This window comes from Pleurodeles waltl, chromosome 2_2 (assembly GCF_031143425.1).
Source record: "Pleurodeles waltl isolate 20211129_DDA chromosome 2_2, aPleWal1.hap1.20221129, whole genome shotgun sequence".
NCBI lineage: Eukaryota > Metazoa > Chordata > Amphibia > Caudata > Salamandridae > Pleurodeles > Pleurodeles waltl.
The window spans coordinates 1,164,210,343-1,164,227,752 of record NC_090439.1 but is presented as its reverse complement, the minus strand read 5'-3'; the positions used below and the strand labels follow the sequence as shown (position 1 = coordinate 1,164,227,752).

Below are 17,410 nucleotides of genomic sequence, written 5' to 3'. Positions count from 1 at the left end.
GGGCAGATTGACCTATAATCGGCCGATCTGCCTCCAAAGCGGGCACAAATGGCCTAAATACAATTTGCCCCTTCAGGGGAGCGACCCTTGCCTAAGGGGACGCTCCCCATCTGTAAAACAACAACAAGAAAAAAAATCCCCGGTGCCTAGTGGTTTCTGCCCCCCTTGGACAAAATAAATTTGCCCCCCAGGGGAACGACCCTTGCCTAAGGGGTCGCTCCCCTTACGTGAAAAACAAAAAAACTCCCTGGTGTCTAGTGGTTTCTACCCCCCTTGGGGGCAGATTGGCCTCATAAAAATAGGCCAATCTGCCCCCAAGGGGGGCAGAAATGGCCTAAATATAATTTGCCCCCTATGGTAGCGACCCTTGCCTAAGGGGTCGCTCCCCACACCTAAAACACAAAAAAAAAAAAAAAAAAAAAAAAGTATCCCTGGTGTCTAGAGGTTTCTGCCCCCCCTGGGGGCAGAAAAGGCCTTAAAAAAAAAATGCCCCCCTGGGAGCGACCCTTGCCCAAGGGGTCGCTCCCTTATGTCACTTTAAAAAAAAATAAAACATTCCTGGTGTCTAGTGGGGTTTCAAAAGCCGGATTGCAAGCAATCCGGCTTTTGAAACCCTGGGAGAGACTTCAAAGGGAAGGAAATAAATTTCCTTCCCTTTGAAGCCTCTCTGGGCCTCCCCCACGTGATCGAAAGAGAAATGCTGAGCATTTATCTTTCTATCGCGCTGGAAGCTGAGCTTCCAGCGCGATGGGGGAGGCTCTGTGATTGTCAGCGCACACTCGCACGCTGACGTCACGGGGGGGTCGGGGGTTGAAGGGGAAGGGATTCCCCTTTCAGCCCTGGCCTGGGGGGTGTGGTGGGGCAGCCCTCTGGGGGAGCGCTAGCGCTTCCCCCGAGGCCGAGGGCCGGTAGCCACACGGGCGCTGCCATGGACGTAATCATTACGTCCATGGCGGGGAAGGGGTTAAGATACCAAAGTCAAAAGAAAAACGAACTTTAACAAGCAAGTATTTACAAATACCAAGGTTAAAAACGAAGGCCGAGTTTAACGGAGAAATGAATGTTAACAAGTAAGCATTTACAAATGCAACGGTAATAAACCAAAGTAGAGTTTAAAAGAGAAACGAACTTTAATAAATACAAGTTATCGACAGATGTCGAAGTAAGAAAGAAGAAACTAACTTTAATAAACAAGCATTTACAAATACAAGTTATCAACAGATGTCGAAGTAAGAAAGAAGAAACAAACTTTAATAAACAAGCATTTACAAATACAAGTATTGACAGAAGTCAAAATAAGACAGGAGAAATAAACTTTCACAAGCAAGAATTACCAATGCAAAAAAAGTAATTGAACTCTCTAATGTAAAGTAGAAACCAACTAACATCAGCTGATTTGGAGAACGCATTATCACCAACTATATATATATATAGCAACATAAAACCAATCTCTAACAAAGGTTGATAAGTTCTTCCAGAATCAGTAATTAGCATTTTTAAGAAGAGCTTATCATTCATAGAGAGAAGCAAGGCTACAGAGAACTCAGGGTGAGTGAAGAAATAATAGAATTAAAGAGAATTAAGTGTTAAGAGTAGAAAGTGTAAAACTTATGTTGTATGTCCCTAGTAATTGCGACTGTGACTCTTGCAGGTGCTGCATCAAATCTTAGACGTGAAGAGGCAGACTGAGTACTGACGTTCATCATCTCTGTAGCAGTCTCTCTACAATCTCATTCCCCTTTCCGCCTCCGGGGTACTCAGCATGAAGGATTAAAATTAGTTGTGAGTAGCTCGGGTCGGGACTGAGGAGTTATCTTCTGCTTCTGAGGAAATCGAATTGAAGTATCCTGACATGTGGTTGCTGCGGATTCCGGTCTAGGAGCTGGCCAGGGAGTTGTTGGCCTCAATGAAATTCCATAGTTGTGTGTTGATTGCTTTCTCCAGTACTTTGGCATGGTAGGGTAGCAGTGAGATGGGCCGGAAATTCTTTAGTTCTGATGGGTCGGCAGAGGGTTTCTTCAGGAGAGTGCATTTTTCGGCATATTTCCAGTCCTCAGGGAAGGTACCAGTGTTGATGGACCAGTTCATCGTGTTTCGGAGCTCGGGCCGATGGATGTGCTGGCTCTGATGTATATATGGTGCGAGCAAGGGTCCGTGGGGGCTCCGGAGTGGGTGCTGTTCATGATGCTGACTGTTTCCTCCATGGTGAGCATGGACCAGGTGTGGATGGCAACTGAATGGCTTGCCCTGATCGTAGTTGCTTGCAAGACTAATGGAAATATAAGACCGTGTATTGACCTGAGACACCTTAGTAAGGAATTGATGGTTAATACATTTCACCTTCCCAATTTAACTGCAATGCTCTCTACAGGAAGAGAGGCAATGTTTTTCACTACCTTAGATTTAGCTTCTGCCTGCCACCAAATACAACTTCATAAGACTTCACAGAAGTTAGCATCTCTCATTACTCACAGGATCATTCAAGTTTCTCAGAAGGCCTTTTGGACTCCTGTCCGCAGCCTCTGTTTTCCAGAGAGCCATACACAATTTGTTTGGTGACACTGAAGTTATTATATCTTTCCAAGATAACATACTAATTTTAGGTGCATCCTGTGTGGAACACAACTTTAGGATCTGTTGTGTCCTAAAGAGATTAGAAAAGGAAGGATTTACTTTGAAGGAAAATAAATGCAAATTCGGACATAAAGAAATTACATATTTAGACCACACCATATCTGATAGATTGTTTTAATTGCACTGTGAAAGAGGGCAAACACCTAGCTAAAATTGATATAGATGAGTCTGTATGAGACCAGCCGCTCTTGCAGAGTCTTTTCCAGTCTATTTCACCACTCTGTGACCAACAAAAGTCCTTTTAATTTTTCCAAGACAGGAGACCACACAACAAGTTAATTCCAGGGTGGATGAACTGGAGAGAGGGATGGTTTGATGTTTGAGTAGATGTTTGAAGGGAAAAAGAAAGAGACAATTTTATAAGGAGAAACCTTTTTGACAAGGCTAGGAAAGTGAAGTTCATAGATGTTCAAGTTAGCGATTTAGTCAAAATCCATGCACTCACAGGCTCTTGTCATGGGTCTACATTTACTGAGCCTAGAAAAATTGACAATTTTTTCTACAACCAATTTTATAGTTTTCCAGTAAACAGCAGACTACTCGCCCTCTACACCTTGTGCCAAATTATCACATACCATGTATTCCACTCCTCCATTTCCATGACATTCCCACAGTTTACCCCAAATTTTTCCAAGTTTCTGCGGTCAGCCACAGGCTACGTAGATGGGTCTTGCTTGCTGGGCACACCAGTCCACGTCCGCTCACCACTCAACCATTGTGGGAGAGTTCATAGAGTTCCATTTATGGGCAATGTCTCATTTAGGTACTAGTTTCACAACTCACATGAACGTATGTTCGAGCCTCAGTCCCACAGTATCTTCATGCAGCCCCAGTAGGGCAACCTTAGGGAAAACTCCAGTGGCTGGCCCAGAACCACTGATAATTTGTGTTCTATTTTCTGCCTGTAACAGGCCAACATGGGTCAGGACCCGACCATATGAAAGAAGTCTGTGTACTGCGCAAGCACCAGAAACAAATAGGTTGAGTAGGCTTGCCAGCCCGGTGAAGCCGCATGAGGGTCATGTAGGTGAGGTGCAGACAGTTTAAGCTGCACCAGGTGGAGGCGGACAGGGAAAGCTAACTCCCCGGAGGCCATCTGAGCCTCCCTCCACTCCTCATCATCCAACCCACTCACCCAGTCCTCTCATTTCTGTTTAAGTTTAGCGAGATTCGGGGCATTAATGACCAGGCAACAGTAGAGTTGTGAAATAACCCTTTTACCAGGCTTCCCAGTCAGGATTTCTTGAAAGGGCTAAACTCATAGATCGTTATGGAAGGGGGAATGCGAGTGGCAAGGGTTTGTCATAGTTGTAAATATTTATGAAATTGGGTGCAGGACCACTGAAACTATTCTTGAATCCCTTCAAACGTCTGCAGATGGGTGCCCACCCATACGTCCCCAGGTGGATGATTCCTATCCTAACCCACTTCGAAAATCCCTCTAACCTTGCAGTATGGAGTATCCACAACCCCTCCTGAGGGTGGGGGTTTGCAGGGCAGGTCATCCGGGTCAGCTTCCGATCCCAACCTGTGAGGCCGAGTGCCACTCTCCCAGTTAGACAAGCAATTGCAATGTAATGGGTCTCGCAATTGCTTGAGTTACAGCTATTAGCATTGTAAACTCCTAACCGGTGCTTTCTTGCCACATAAATTGAAAATGAAAAGTAATACAGTGTCACATAAGAGAGCCGATTCAAAGCGCCAAGCCATGAGCGTGAAGGAGACACACAAAGGGAAAAAGAAGTTCGCTCACAGTCAAATGTATCGGCAAAAGTGCAATTAGCCATGTAGCAGGGTCGATGTCCAAAGCCTTAACCAAACCGCCCCAAGGAGGGACAAACATAAAGCATTTACCAATGATAACAAAGAATTTTTAAAGGGCAAGCCCATGAACGAGCAACAGTGATGGGCATGAGGTGGGCGTGGTTAAAAGCCCAAATAGATAACAACACGTCGGAAAAGCAGCACTTGTGCGCTGCTATGCTTGACCTAAAAAAATGCCTTTGTGATCTCCAGAAAGGACCAAGGGATCGGGGCACCATAGAGGATATCCAATATCTTGTTGAGGTCCAGCTCTGTCAGTTCTGGCCAATTGGTCGTGTCATCTCAGCTCCCGTAAGCCAGTCGTTAATTACGAATAACTGTGAGGCCAGGCAATAACAGTAAAGGTTCACCATTCCCAGGCCCACTGTTCTAGGAAGACATCCAACAATTATTCAAGGTGATCCGAGATTGGTCGCCTGACCATAAGAAATTACGGATAGCAGAGTTAAGGTCATGAAACCATTTATTGAGGAGTGGGCGTGGGAAATTCTGGAAAGCATACAGGAACTGAGGTAGCACCATCATTTTAAAAAGAGATGTTCGCACTAGGATGTAGAGGACAAGACGCCTCCATTTCCGGACGTCCTGCTGGAGGGTTGGAAGTAGAGGAGGCAGATTTAGGCTCCACGTCAGTTACGGAGGCACAGAGATATAAATGCCCACGTTTAGAAATGAGAGGTGGCACATCGGGATGGTGGCCGCCCACAAGTTGTCACTCGAGTCGCTCTTTTTAGTAGGGTGACCACCCGTCCGTAAATTTCACGGACTGTCCGTAATTTCGCCCTGCTGTCCGTTGTCCGTGATGAAAGCTTTAACGGACGGCATTTGTCTGTAATTTTAGCCTTTCACCTAAAGGGCAACGGAGGCAGGGCGAAATTACGGCCAGCAGATCAGTTTCCCCAGCTGGACTGGAAGGCAGGGAGTCTCCAGTGCTCTGAGGGAGGGGCAGACAGATAAGAATCAGACCTTCTTGCCAGGGGGTCTCCTTCCCTAAAGACATGCAAATGTGCCCAACTGGTAAATCTGCAAATACAAAAGGGCTTGAAAACCTGCATTGACTTTACTAAAAGGAGTCACTTGAAGTTTTCTGATGGCAAATATATTACTTTTAGAGAGGTATTGTAATGGTGTTCCAAGGTGAGCTGTGGAGTGTGTGGTTTTAATGGAGTGTTATAAAATATTTTAGTACTAGGTATAAACTGTATATTATTCAAATCTGTATTTCCGAATCTCTTTTTTTTTATTTAACCGAAATGTATTTGCGCATTTTGTAGCAGTCTTTATTATGATGTAATTGTATTTTTCACAGTTCTTTCAGGTACTTTGGTACCTCATAGTACTAACAAACATTGGCAAAGCAATACTGTAGGTCTCATCTACTAAATAGATATTGGCTTTGCTAATGTGTTTAAGCCATTAGCCATGTTATACACCAGAGCAGCTGCTGTTCAGCATGGCTTAAAGTTAGTGGCATAGTGGTGTGGAGTGGAGTAGAGTAGCGTAGGAGCAGTGGCGTAGAGCCCAGTGGTACAAAGTACAGTGCAGTGGGGTACAGTGCAGTTGTTTAGAGTGCGTTAGCGTAGAGTGCAGTGGTTTAGAGTGCAGTGGCGTGGGACAGAGTAGAGTGGCATAGAGTGCAGTGGAGTAGAGTGGCATTCATTAGAGTGGCAGAGAGAGCAGTAGCGTAGAGTGGTACAGTGGCACAGATTGCAGAGTAGACTCACGTTGCAGGGAGTGCAGTGGCGTAGTGTAGAGTGGTGCAGAGTAGAGCAAAGTGCTGTAGAGTGGAGTGATGCAGAGTAGAGTGGCATAGAGTGCAGTGGCATAGAATGCAGTAGTACATAGTACATCGGTGTATAGTACAGTGGTGGAGAGTGCAACGCTGCAGAGTACAGTGTCAGTGCAGTGATGTAGAGTGGAGTAGAGTGGCACAGAGAGCAGTTGTTTAGAGTGCATTGGCACAGAGTGCAGTGGCATAGAGTGGCATACAATAGAGTAGCAGAGTGCAGTAATGCAGAGTGGTGCAGTGTCATAGAGTGCAGAGTAGACTCATGTGGCACAGAGTGCAGTGATGTAGAGTGGTGCAGAGTGGAGTATTGTAGAGCGGTGTAGAGTAGAGTATAGTGCCTAGGGTGCAGTGGCATAGAGTAGAGTGGTGTAGAGTGCAGAGTTGCAGAGTAGAGTGTCAGTGTAGTGGTGTAGAGTGGTACAGAGAACAGTGGCAGAGTACAGTGGTGCAGAGTAAAGGGCAGTGGCATACAGTGCAGTTGTTTAGAGTGCACTGGTGTAGAGTGCAGTTGCATATAGTGGCATTAGGCAGAGTAGAGTGGCATAGAATGCAGTGGAATAGAGTATATTGGTGCAGAATGCAGTAGTACAGAGCAGAGTGGTCTAGCGTATAGTGGCGGCCAGTGCAGTGTTGCAGAGTGTCAGCTTGCAGTGGTGTAGAGTGCATTGAACTAGAGTGCAGTGGTGGTCAGAGTGGTATAGAGTACACTGGCATAGAATAGATTGTTTCAGAGTAGAGTGCAGTTGCATAGAGTGGAGAGGTGCAGGGACAGTGCAGTGGAATAGAATGCAGTGGCACAGAGTGCAGTGGCATAAAGTAGATTATTTCACAGTAGAGTGAGGTGGCTTAAAGTGGAGAGGTGCAGGTTATAGTGGAGTTGCATAAAGTGGCATAGAGTGTGATGGCATAGAGTAAAGTAGTGTAGAGTGCCGTGGCATAGAGTGCAGGGGTGCAGAGTAGATTAGAGTGATGTACAGTGTATTGATGTAGAGTGCAGGGGCATAGAGTTGAGTGTTACAGAGTAAAGTGCATTAGCATAGAGTGTATTAGCTTAGAGTGCAGTGGTGTACAGTGCAGTGTTGCAGAGTGACAGAGAGTGGAGTTGTGCGGATTAGATTGTTGTTGCCTAGACTGGAGTGGTATGGCGTGCAGACGAGCAGTGGTGTAGAGAGGCATAAAGTGCAGTGGCATAGAGTAGAGTGGTACAGAGGAGAGTAGAGAGGCATAGTGTGAAGTAGCATAGAGCGCAGTGGCATAATGTGGAGTGGTTCCGAATGGAGAAGGGTGCAGTGGCATGGAGTGGAGTAAAGTAGAGTGATAAAGAGTAGGGTGCAGTGGCGTGTAGTGGTGCAGAGCAGAGTGGAGTGCAGTATGGATGTTATGCTAACACACTGCCATTACAGACAACACATTTTTTATTGAAATGACCATTGCATTTGCACAGATATTCAGTTTTTCTAATCAAACTATACTGTGCACAGACGATGATGTGTGGAAATTGCATCACCTTATGCAATGATTTGTTTTAATCACATGAAGGTATTTGTTTCCAGCACAGTTCAGAATTAACAAAAATGTGCTGGATTTGTACTTCTAATTCTGATATATTCTGAAGTTTATTTAAATGTTGTCATGTGATAGAAAAAACTCTTTCCTAACCCCAGTATCCAGCAAGATTGTCGCATAAATCCTCTCACTTTGAAGTCAGAGAAAGGAAAGTAACTTTGAATGCACAGCAAATATGATAAGAACAAGATTTACAGGCCTGTTTACAGAAAGGGAGCACTCGGCAGGATACTGTAAATAAGGTTTTGGCAAGGGACGAATTCAAGCTGCATAGCCTAAAACAAATAAAGCCAGCAAATTGAAAGCAACAAATTGTGAGTTACAAACCACAAGGCCAATGGCAAGCAACGGGCAGAATGCATTCACAAGGAAGCACTATGAATTTACTTAAAGTGACAGCTGTGGGGTACTTTGTGAGGAAAGTCCAGTACTTTAGTCCATATCTTGCAGAGGTTTGGCTACACCCAGGTAGTCTGACTAGAAGACCTGGAGTGGTTTCCATGTTGCAGGATAGGTCTGTACACCCATTCTATCAGTTTGCCACCATTTCCTATGGTACAGAGCTTCTGCCACACCTCTTGTAGGGTTAGTGCTAGGTGGCAGACATGAAATAGGGCATTTAATGATTATTTAAGGTGGTTGTAAGTAAGGAGTTGACCGGGGTGAAGATGGTAGTCTGCCACAAGGGATTGGAAATTTAGTAGCTCACTGTTCAGAAACAAAGTCCCTAATTTTAAGACACCTGCAACATTCCACTGATGAAGTTGCTCCGAGCACAGCCATCCTGTGCGAGTGGGAAGGCTTAGCAAAGGTAGTGCAGGAGCATAGGGTTTCTTCGTGTCAGTTTACAGGTTCTGGCAAGACAAGAGAAAGCTGTGCATGATAACCCCAGATGATGATCCGTAGAATAGTCAGTAGGAAACAATGAGCAGTGCATTAAGCCTTCCTTAAAAGTCTTTACTGGTAAACCCCATCTCATGCACTGAGGTGGGCAGAAAGCCAGTGAGCCACCCATTGGACCTGGGCAGCTGAATAATAGCATACTAAGTCCAGAAGACCTAATCCACCAGCAGTCACAGTTAGCTTTAGAGTGGTAAGAGCGCCTGATGGCACCGCAGCGACCAAATCAGACGTGTGGCCTATCCGAAGAAGGAATGAAGGACGAGCAGGGGAAGGTTTGCAAAATAATACTATCACTGGGGTAGCACACCATCTTCACTAGTGCCACGTGGCCTTTACAGAAAGCCGAAGAGAAGACCAAAAAGCAAACTGGGCTTTCATCCTGGAAATCAGTGTAAGAATGGTAGATATTAATCACTAGTTATCAAAAGGTAACTGGTTCCCAGTTCAATCTAAGATCTAATTGTATATGAAGGCAAAAACAGTGCCATATGTTAAAGAAACACTAATTACATTTTAAAATTTCTAAATTTTGTTTGTGCAATTTACATCCTAAATATTTTGAAGATTCTATGTGTACTTGACGCTTAGGGATAACCCAGATCTGTAGTTTGGCTTTTTCTCAATTTCAAAACCATATAAAGACATGGACAAAGCGGGCAATTGCCTTGCACAACCTTGCAAGGGGTCTGGCCACTTCTCACCCTTCAAAAGCACTAACCGCGGACCATTGCACCAGAAGAGTTTGCCAAGGTGGATGGGTGTTGCTTGTTCAACCACTTGACAGTGCCCCTTCTGTTTCGTGCCTATATGCAGAGACAACTCCCCAGGTACCCAATACCTGCGAATAGTCTTGGTGGACCCATCTTGTCTGATTTTATGAATTGTCCCACCTTGTTCTTCTCTTCTTTATTTATCCAGTTTTTAGCAACAACCCTTTGAAATACTTGCTGTGGATCTCCCATTTGATCTCAATTTCATCCTCCTCTTTTATTATCTTTGATTGTTAGTCCGGGCTCCCATTTCTGATATAAATGTAGAGTCTCAGACATGCACTCTAGTGCAGTGAGACTACAGACAAGTTATGGGTACATCACATCCTGTCATTAGGTGTGAGACTGTCGCCCACACCATCTGCCCTGCCTCTTTAAAAAAAGATTAGGTTGAAAGTCCATGGGCGGTTGGGGTAAGCCAGATGTTTTTGTTCAATTTGTTTAAACTAGCATAAGGTTAATTACCTTAATGTGTCCCAAACTGTTTGCCAGGGGTTTTAAAATGTTCAGAAACATAATCAAAATGTTGCTGTTACTTTCTCTTCAGAAAGATCGGGTAGATTTGGGTAGGGGTAATGGCCTTGCCGCAGTACTGAAGGGCATTAATTTACTACTGAACAAGGACGTAATGTGACACCTGAATGTGGCACACCAGGAGGCAATCACAAAAGGTCCACAGTGAATAAATAGTGCTATGTTAAAAAGGAGTAAATAAATGCACTGACAACATAGTGGGGCATGGCCTCTCTTGCGCGTGTCTGTAAAACTGACGTTTGTTCTTGAATTTTTGTCCTGAATTTTGACCCTTTGTCCTGAATTTTTAACAGTCCTGTCCAGAATTTGCCTCAATGCCAGGTGGTCACCCTACTTTGTAGGGACTAGCAAGGATTCTGCTTCGTTTACTCAGAGCCCTGAGGACTCCTGATAAATACTGATTGTTTCCAGATATCTAAGACCCAAGGTCTGCGGGTTTGCTAAGAAGAGTAATATGTTGTCTGCGTATAAAGTTCTCGGCCTCTGTGACACGGCGGCGACATTGCACAGGTCCTGGAGCAGCAGTGGGACATCAGCTTTAACCTCTCCGTCCTTAAGTTTTCACTCGATGATGTGAGGGCTGGGTTGCCTGCAGGATCGTGGCAAGATGAGATTGCGCCAGACCTTGTTGTGGCAGAGGAGGACTCCTACCCCCAGACCGCTCGGCAGGTGAGGTGAGGTGAACTGGTGAATTTTCGTTTGCGGTTGTGCTCCGGGCGCAAGTCTAGCCCTCTCTATGATGCCAGGAATGCTCCGGGAGCGAGGTCACCCGCGGCACTCCAGAGAGACTGGCAGTGCCCCAAGGGCAGCACGATAAGCTTCAGCCCAGTACTACTGTGCTGACAGTTGCTTGGGGGTCTGGGATCCAGATCACCCACCGCACCCCTGATGTGCTGCGGCCCACTTGCCCCGAAAAGGGCAGAGTAGTTATGTTTAAAAAGTATAGTATTAAGAAATGTTCACTTGAAGATACACAAGTTCAAATCTGAGAACATATGACGTGCAACGAAGACAATCTTTTTCTCAAGAGTCCAGATAAGTCTCATCGTGTGACTAACAAACATATAAAAAATATATATTTTCTTGCATAATTACAAAATGCACAATTGTTCTTTTTTGGTTTCTTATTATTACATTGTTTAACTTCTTTTGTATATAACATCTTAACCTTAGATTATGTTTATCTCAGTTTCCATTTATAACCATCTGCATTTTTTATTTGTGATAGAGGTAAGATGTGTGCTATCTTGCCAATGCCCCTCATAAAAACTCCTGCTGACCTATGGACCCTCATTACAACACTTGTAACCTCAGGGTTCTACCTGGTAAATTAGACAGCTAAGCTCTTCGCTGGTTTTGAATAAACGCTACCTGCCTACAAAAGCTGCACCCAGTCTATTCACTAAAGGAAGGTCCATAAATCCACAACTGGCCAACATGAAATGGAGAAACCATCTTTTGTAAAAAGGATGCTATAATCCGAAGGTTAAGTTTTTCTTGGAAGAAAAAAGTAAAATCCTGAGGTACTAACAAGGACTGCAGCTCAGAACAGCACAGCTGAATGTAAGAAGAGTCTGCAATGCGAGGGGCCCTCAAAGGACAACCGTGCGTAGGCTCAAGGGGTAAATCGATCAATAACGCACCAGATGAAGGTCCAATTGTGGAGTGAGAACAAGGAAAAGAGAAACAAGTGTGTCAACCCATGACAAGAAATATATTAGAACAAGTAACTTAAACGAGGATGGCGGATCTGGCTCAAAAGAAAAGCTTCTTTGGCAGGCTGGAAAAACTGCAACTTATAAGACAAGCATGCCTGGGGAAGATTCAATATACTTCTCGGCACACCGAAACACAACGCACAACCACCGGCCACAGTAAACAGTCTTGGTAGATGGGTGGCGTGCAGACAGGATGAGGCCCACCACCTCAAAAGTAAATGAAGAGAGCTTTCATTGGCCTGCTCAGTACTCGCTAACCTGAGGTGATGTGAAAAGAAATATGTGATGCATATATTATAATACAAGACAGATAAAGTGTTGATAGTATACAGTGACCTAATCCTAAATACGTAAAAGTGAGACGCTCAGCAATGAATAACCACATTCCCAATCAGGGTCCTGCCCCATCTCAGACATAACATCTGTCTTCTTAGTATATCCAGCCACATTCCAACATGCTCAGCTCTCGGTCGCTCAGAGATGCTGCATGTCTCTCCTTAATACTATATAAACTATTGCCTATCAGGGTTGGTGACCCAAAGCCAGTCGTCATCAAACGAAATTATAAAGCAAGACAAGACAAAATTATGTGGCACTTTATTATGCAGCAAGAAATTGACAATTTATGCAACATAATTTGGCACCTTCTGTGATAGTGTCCGCTTATTATTTTTAACTGTATTATTACTAGTTTGATACCCAAATGCAGCACTATGCAACTGAAAGGTAAACAATGACGTTTTAGGAAGTGCCCCACCTGCACAGTAACATCGGTCTCTGCATTTTTGTAGCAAATTTTGATCCACATGAGCTCTAAACACATTTTTGTTGCTATAATCTGAAAATGGTGCAGCACATGATGGATTATGTGGCAAATCCATAACTATGTAAAAACGCCGCAGGATCGCATCCTTCCAGTGACCATGCCTCATCTGTCTCCTCATTAATATCCAGACACATCCCCTGCATGGTCAGCTCTCCATCTCTCAGTGATGCTGCATCTCTCTTCAGTAATATCCAGACACATCCCCTGCATGGTCAGCTCTCCATCTCTCAGTGATGCTGCATCTCTCTCCTCAGTAATATCCAGACACATCCCCTGCATGGTCAGCTCTCCATCTCTCAGTGATGCTGCATCTGTCTTCAGTAATATCCAGACACATCTCATGCATGGTCAGCTCTCCATCTCTCAGTGATGCTGCATCTCTCTTCAGTAATATCCAGACTCATCCCCATGCACGGTCAGAACTCCATCTCTCAGTGATGCTGCATCTCTCTTCAGTAATATCCAGACACGTCCCATGCATGGTCAGCTCTCCATCTCTCAGTGATGCTGCATCTCTCTCCTCAGTTATATCCAGACACATCCCATGCATGGTCAGCTCTCCATCTCTCAGTGATGATGCATCTCTCTCCTCAGTTATATCCAGACACATCCCATGCATGGTCAGCTCTCCATCTCTCAGTGATGCCTCATCTGTCTCCTTTGTAATATCCAGACACATCCCCATGTATGTTCAGCTCTCCATCTCTCAGTGATGCTGTATCTCTCTTCAGTAATATCCAGACACGTCCCTTGCACATTCAGCTCTCCAGCTCTCAGCAATGCTGCATCTCTCTTCAGTAATATCCAGACACGTCCCACGCACGGTAAACTCTCCATCCCTCAGTGATGCTGCATGAGTGTCCTCAGTAATATCCAGACACATCCCATGCATGGTCAGCTCTCCATCTCTCAGTGATGATGCATCTCTCTCCTCAGTTATATCCAGACACATCCCATGCATGGTCAGCTCTCCATCTCTCAGTGATGCCTCATCTGTCTTCTTTGTAATATCCAGACACATCCCCATGTATGTTCAGCTCGTCAAATCTCAGTGATGCTGCATCTCTCTTCAGTAATATCCAGACACATCCCACGCACGGTCAGCTCTCCATCTCTCAGTGATGCTGCATCAGTGTGCTCAGTAATATCCAGACACATCCCCATGCATGGTCACTCTCCATCTCTCAGTGATGCCTCATCTCTTCCATGAGCCATGTCTCACCACACACCACTCCTGAGATGTCCTGCCCTGACCTTCAGCAATGCCCTGCATCACTCACCTCTGCACCCTCATCCTCCTCTATCACCCGCTCACAGAAGCCCTCACTCCCTCACCCAGACAGTCTCATGGGGCACAGTCCAGGCCTCTCACCTCTCCAGGCTTTAGTCCTCGTTCTCCCCCGAGGCCGTAGAGGGCCGCAGATCACTGAGTCTGGGGGGTCCAGGGCAGCACTGGAGGGCAGGTGGCTCAGAGGCAGCAGCACAGACTGGTCAGGGGACCACAAAAGCGCCTAGAAGCCGTGGGCATGGAGCAGGTGAACGCTGCCTGCGGGATGACTGGGACCCAGATTAAGCAAAACACTGACCGGAGGAGCCACAGGACCTGCAGCAGGTGAGAACTGACCGGAAGTTCTAACTCTAGACTGGACAGTCCTCTGTCTGAACTTCCTGTCCTGCATCTTCAGCCGACACCAGGAATAGAGTTAAAGAGCGGATCGAACGAGTTACTGCACGAGTTATCCCGTTTAAAGATGGCCGCCACACAGGACTCCAGGGGTCAGACGCTGGTATTGAAAGCTTCTCCCGGCGCCATCTTGGAACGGGACAAGTCCCCCTAACAGTTCAAGACGCTGACACCTGCAGATAAACAAACACAGCGGTGCCTGCACCTTTGCTGCTTGCTCCGAGCTCCCCTTCCACATCCAGCAGCAGCAGCAGCACCGCCTCCTCGGGCCCCTGCCTCCTCCTCCCACGGGCCCCAGTGTTCCCTGCACCTCGGGGCTGCTGCTGGCGCTTGTTGCACCCCTCCCTGCACACGGACAGTGGCGGGGACAGTTTTATGATCAGAGAGAAAGAAAGAGATGCATCAGAGAGCTCCGGAGACTCGAGCTTCGAAGATAAATAATTTATTATACACGTTTTGACTTCAAAAGCATTTCATTTGAAGTTTCGATAATTGAACCTCATTGAGGCACAGCAATGGCAACTTTCACATGAGGTTGCATTGTGTTAAGGAAGTGTGTTTTACATTTTTAAATTAGGTTTTAATACACTAGAGCAACATATTACATTATTTTGACATCAGACCCCATTATCCTGCAACAATATATGTTGACTATTGTAGGAGGCTGGACTGGCTTGTAGTGAGTACCAAGGGGTACTTGCACCTTGCACCAGGCCCAGTTATCCCTTATTAGTGTATAGGGTGTCTAGCAGCTTAGGCTGATAGATAATGGTAGCTTAGCAGAGCAGCTTAGGCTGAACTAGGAGACGAGTGAAGCTCCTACAGTACCACTTAGTGTCATATGCACAATATCATAAGAAAACACAATACACAGATATACTAAAAATAAAGGTACTTTATTTTTATGACAATATGCCAAAGTATCTCAGAGTATACCCTCAGTATGAGGATAACAATTATACACAAGATATATGTACACAATACCAAAATATGCAGTAATAGTATTAGAAAACAGTGCAAACAATATATAGTTACAATAGGATGCAATGGGGACACATAGGGATAGGGGCAACACAAACCATATACTCCAAAAGTGGAATGCGAACCACGAATGGACCCCAAACCTATGTGACCTTGTAGAGGGTCGCTGGGACTATTAGAAAATAGTAAGGGTTAGAAAAATAGCCCACCCCAAGACCCTGAAAAGTGAGTGCAAAGTGCACTAAAGTTGCCCAAAGGACATAGAAGTCGTGATAGGGGAATTCTGCAGGAAAGACACAAACCAACAATGCAACAACGATGGATTTCCAGTCGAGGGTACCTGTGGAACAAGGGGACCAAGTCCAAAAGTCACAAGCAAGTCGGAGATGGGCAGATGCCCAGGAAATGCCAGCTGTGGGTGCAAAGAAGCTGCTACTGGACAGGAGAAGCTTAGGTTTCTGCAGGAACGACAAGGGCTAGAGACTTCCCCTTTGGAGGACGGATCCCTCACGCCGTGGAGAGTCGTGCCGAAGGGTTTTCCCGCCGAAAGACCGCCAACAAGCCTTGCTAGCTGCAAATCGTGCGGTAAGGGTTTTTGGATGCTGCTGTGGCCCAGGAGGGACCAGGATGTCGCCAATTGCGTCTGGGGACAGAGGGGGCGTCGAGCAAGACAAGGAGCCCTCTCAGCAGCAGGCAGCACCCGCAGAAGTGCCAGAAACAGGCACTACAAGGATGCGTGAAACGGTGCTCACCCGAAGTCGCACAAAGGAGTCCCACGTCGCCGGAGAACAACTTAGGAGGTCGTGCAATGCAGGTTAGAGTGCCGTGGACCCAGGCTGGACTGTGCACAAAGGATTATCGCCGGAAGTGCATGGAGGCCGGAGTAGCTGCAAAAGTCGCGGTTCCCAGCAATGCAGTCTGGCGTGGGGAGGCAAGGACTTACCTCCACCAAACTTGGACTGAAGAGTCACTGGACTGTGGGAGTCACTTGGACAGAGTTGCTGGATTCAAGGGACCTCGCTCGTCGTGCTGAGAGGAGACCCAGGGGACCGGTGTTGCAGTTCTTTGGTGCCTGCGGTTGCAGGGGGACGATTCCGTCGACCCACTGGAGATTTCTTCAGAGCTTCTAGTGCAGAGAGGAGGCAGACTACCCCCACAGCATGCACCACCAGGAAAACAGTCGAGAAGGCGGCAGGATCAGCGTTACAGAGTTGCAGAAGTCGTCTTTGCTACTATGTTGCAGTTTTGCAGGCTTCCAGCGCGGTCAGCAGTCGATTCCTTGGCAGAAGGTGAAGAGAGAGATGCAGAGGAACTCGGATGAGCTCTTGCATTCGTTATCTAAGGAATCCCCAGAGACAGAGACCCTAAATAGCCAGAATAGAGGGTTTGGCTACCTAGGAGAGAGGATAGGCTAGCAACACCTGAAGGAGCCTATCAGAAGGAGTCTCTGACGTCACCTGGTGGCACTGGCCACTCAGAGCAGTCCAGTGTGCCAGCAGCACCTCTGTTTCCAAGATGGCAGAGGTCTGGAGCACACTGGAGGAGCTCTGGGCACCTCCCAGGGGAGGTGCAGGTCAGGGGAGTGGTCACTCCCCTTTCCTTTGTCCAGTTTCGCGCCAGAGCAGGGCTAAGGGGTCTCTGAACCGGTGTAGACTGGCTTATGCAGAAATGGGCACCATGTGTGCCCATGAAAGCATTTCCAGAGGCTGGGGGAGGCTACTCCTCCCCTGCCTTCACACCATTTTCCAAAGGGAGAGGGTGTAACACCCTCTCTCAGAGGAAGTCCTTTGTTCTGCCATCCTGGGCCAAGCCTGGCTGGACCCCAGGAGGGCAGAAACCTGTCTGAGGGGTTGGCAGCAGCTGCAGTGAAACCCCAGGAAAGGCAGTTTGGCAGTACCAGGGTCTGTGCTACAGACCCCTGGGATCATGGGATTGTGCCAACTATGCCAGGATGGCATAGAGGGGGCAATTCCATGATCATAGACATGTTACATGGCCATATTCGGAGTTACCATTGTGAAGCTACATATAGGTAGTGACCTACATGTAGTGCACGCGTGTAATGGTGTCCCCGCACTCACAAAGTCTGGGGAATTGGCCCTGAACAATGTGGGGGCACCTTGGCTAGTGCCAGGGTGCCCTTACACTAAGTAACTTTGCACCTAACCTTTACCAGGTAAA

General features: G+C 46.4%; 1 protein-coding gene and 1 long non-coding RNA gene across 3 annotated transcripts in view; one reads left to right on the top strand and one right to left on the bottom strand.

Moving 5' to 3' along the window:
* The window catches only part of LOC138283011 (zinc finger protein 135-like), an 85,765-nt gene extending 71,466 nt beyond the window's left edge, over positions 1–14,299 (bottom strand). Inside the window, exon 1 of one of the 2 annotated variants that reach the window (XM_069221128.1) lies at positions 13,937–14,299. The gene's annotated coding sequence lies outside the window, so the exon portion shown is untranslated. The remainder of the gene's footprint in view (positions 1–13,936) is intronic. The other variant, XM_069221129.1, reaches the window with a different exon arrangement.
* Positions 1–17,410, top strand: part of LOC138283018 (uncharacterized) — a 137,278-nt gene that overhangs the window by 92,606 nt on the left and 27,262 nt on the right. The gene's annotated exons all lie outside the window — the stretch shown is intronic.